General features: G+C 30.8%; 1 long non-coding RNA gene across 1 annotated transcript; it reads left to right on the top strand.

The window, feature by feature from the left end:
- Positions 1–587: 587 nt before the first annotated feature.
- Positions 588–3,025, top strand: LOC145123597 (uncharacterized). The gene is made up of 4 exons (XR_013715204.1): positions 588–1,143; positions 1,620–1,669; positions 2,568–2,658; positions 2,739–3,025. It is a non-coding gene; the product is annotated as an uncharacterized LOC145123597 (long non-coding RNA).
- The last annotated feature ends 719 nt before the right edge of the window (positions 3,026–3,744 follow it).

Raw genomic sequence — 3,744 nt, 5'->3', positions numbered from 1 at the left:
ATATATATATATATATATATATATATATATATATCAACCGTTTAGTATACGAGTTTTAGTCTATTCAATATTATATTTCATTACACACCATCATCACTTTTTTTCATTTATCAAACCATAAAGAATGTCGGTCGTATCTTCAAAACAATTTACATATTAATTTGAATCAACCATTATAAAGTTACATCCAAATCATCTAACTTTGTAAACTAATAAACGTTTGAAAATCATTGATTAATGATTATCTTTTGAAGTATTAATATTATTTTAATTTGTTAACCGTGGTTTCCACGGGTTTAAACCAAGTATATATATATATATATATATATATATATATATATATATATATATATATATATATATATATATATATATATATATATATATATATATAAAAGTAGGTTCTGCGAAAACCTAAATAAGCTGTGAAAATGAAAAGAACCATTTAGGAGATTACACGTGTGTTTTTAGAATGATAACTCATTTACAATTGATTAAAAACTTATTTTAAATATTAAGGATAATATGGTAATTAGTTAACGATGTTAAGTGCGGCGGTTATAATTTTAGATATTTGGATGGTTTGCAATCCGCACTTTGTTTGTATTCTCTCTCCCTAACTACTCTTTCAAACGTAATCACTGCCTCCTCCTCTCCCCAACCCACCACCAAGACCGGTGACTTACACCTGATGCGGTCACCATGCCCCATCGACATCACCACCACCCTAGACTCCGATTTTACTCCTTCCGCCTTAAACCACCCAAAGTCGGGGTCTGCTCGGCTACTCCCTTTTTTCCACCGCGAACCACAATCTGTCACCATAACTCCCACCGTCAGTGTCCTTTCCACCATGACGAACCACCATAGTAGCACCATCGCACCAAGGAAATGCAACACCGGAACCCATCCACCTTCTCTATATCTTTGTTTGTGTAAAAACTACCGCATCACCTCCATCGAGAACCTGAACGATCAAGATTCAGAGTTTCAGTTTTAGATCAGTACCAAACTACAAAGAAAGCAAACAAACATAAAGAAAAATGGAGAAATCAAAGACCGGGAGAAGATTTGAAGGGACGCTGTGATTTCACGATTTGCCCTAATTTCCGTTGAATTGATTGTTGCATTTCACGATTTCAGGTGTGCTTTTTCCCTAATTTGTTTGAACAAACTGTATCTTTCTTTATTTCGATTCATCCATTTTTTTTTCATAAAATGATATGGTTGCTTGAGGTTTTGATTTCAATCGGAGCACTACCTCCTATGGGTTCATGGCGATATGTCAACTATCCATGTGGATTTCTCTTAAGATTCGTTTAGGTGTAAAAGAGATTCAAATTGACGGAAAAATCAACAACATTTTTTAATTTCCGGATTGAATAAGTTTTTTTTAATCGGTGGGAATTCTTAAAATCCGGATTGACTATTATAGAACAAGAGATTGAGTTGTTTCATTTGCATCTTAATTTGTTTTCTTTTCTGTTCTTTTTAATTCTATCTTTATAGAGTTTTTTATGGTTTAGTTGGCTATTGAATCCCATTCATTTCAGCCAAAAAAAAGTCGTAATAGATTGTGATTCCCAGTTCTTTTCTTGATCTGTGGTTCTTTTCTTCAGGAGGAACTAACTCAAAACAAGTCTCCTGATTATGCATTGAATGACCTGAGGTAAATCCATTAAATGCGATTTGTACTGTGTGTTCTTGAATTTGCTTGTTTTGCTGCAATCAGAATCGGTTTTTAGATGCTAAGAAGGTTTCGAGTAGGATAGAGCATACCCGGAACTGGAAACGACGGTTCCTAGAATGTTGAAATCGGAATGAATGTGTCTCCGTTGGGTTTAATTCTGAGTTTTAGGCAAAAGTGGTGACCGGTTCAAAGCATAAGGTTTTATTAGGGGTATTTTAGTCTTTTGTTTAGACTTTAGAGTATGAATAAGTAAATGGCCATGTTGTCACTAAAGATTTAGTAGGCAGTAGTTGTAGTCTTTTTAGGATAAGTAGTTAAAATTTATGTTATTTAAAGTACTCTTGTAATCTTTGATAGAGGGACATAGAAAAACACATAAAAGTTGGTCCCAAAACCTCTGTTTCGTTTCTCATCTTTTACCAACAATTGTGTGCTTTGTTTTGGCAAAATCACTTTATTTGTGTTATGTATAATAAGTGATTTTGTGAAGAATGCAAATGTATCTTTTAACATGCATGTAACTTATAATGTTATCCCTTATAATCCTATATTTTATGAGTTATTAACATTTATAAAGCATGAAAAATGTGTTACAATACAAAATGTGAAAATCTTAACTTTTAGTTACAGAAGTTGATTTTTGAATTTAGCTTTTATTAATCTTCAGTTACTCATTAGTCATTATTAGTATCTTCATTTTATTATTAGCATCTCAAAAGGCGATTTCTGTTTGCTTGGTTTCTACTACTGATAAACCTTGGTGCTGCCTTTACTCTCAAGACTGTCATTTTTCTGTTGTCTTTTTTGCTTTTCTCCCTCTTTTTTTCGGTTTCCTATATACTTTGTATCTTATACAACTTCTTTTTGGCTTTGGTAGGTTGTTCAACTATTTTGTATGCTAAATGCAGATTGCAAGTTTCACTGTTTTCAATAAGTTTTCAAGTTCAGCGAGTGGATCTTGCTAGCGTGTAGTTATTGAACCTTATTTCTTTATTCATTTATTTAATGCTTATATTTGAACTCATTTTCTTAATTTTCCTTCAAGCAGAGATTTGAGAAGCTCTTGCAGATCAACACATAACGACAACCTCATTGACTGAAGTTTTGTTTGAAGTGACTCCGATGATGTTGCATCAATGAAGCAACCACCTTCTCATCCACATGGTGAAGCATCAATGAAATTAGTATGTAGAAATGGTTGAAGAAGCCAAAACAACAGCAGATGGTTGAAGTCTTCCTTGTTGATTATTATATTTCATTTAAGGATGATAACAGTGTTGATTTTTATGTTCAATTTAAGGATTATATCAATGTTGATTTTTATGTTTGATTTAAGATTTATATATAAGCGTTAATTTTACTTGAGCAAAGATACAAATTTTGAAAAAAAAAACAGTCTTGACGTTTAGATATAAAGGTAATTTGCACATGGAATGGTAAGTTTGGAAATCTGAAAAAGTTATATGGACGGTATATTCTTCCATTGTGATTCAAAAGTGGGATATATATATATTAATTTGCACATGGAATGGTAAGTTTGGAAATCTGAAAAAGTTATATGGACGGTATATTCTTCCATTGTGATTCAAAAGTGGGATATATATATATATATATATATATATATATATATATATATATATATATATATATATATATATATATATATATATATACTATTGAAAAGATTCAAATTTGTAAGTTATTCCACTTCAGTTATAATATGTAACCGATCCTGAATGAGTGGAATCCTGTTTTTTGTAAATGACATAAATAACCTTTACAACTAATTAAAAAGTTTTTTAATTAAAGCATATGATTAATGATGTGTAATCTTCTAATTGGTTGTTTTCATTTTTACATAATCTTTGCATTTTCGCATGAGCATTCCCCTATATATATATATATATATATATATATATATATATATATATATATATATATATATATATAATAGTAATAATAACAGTAGGACCCACATGTCTCTAATTATTAAAAATTCATATATTGATCATACGAACTCCGTTTTTGACGTACTTTATAGCTACGCGTAGGTA

The sequence above is a fragment of the Lactuca virosa genome, chromosome 7, assembly GCF_052849685.1.
Source record: "Lactuca virosa cultivar CGN04683 chromosome 7, Lactuca_virosa_CGN04683_v6, whole genome shotgun sequence".
Classification (NCBI taxonomy): Eukaryota; Viridiplantae; Streptophyta; class Magnoliopsida; order Asterales; family Asteraceae; genus Lactuca; species Lactuca virosa.
Note: the sequence above shows the minus strand (reverse complement) of the source record. Positions and strands in the feature narration are given on the sequence as shown.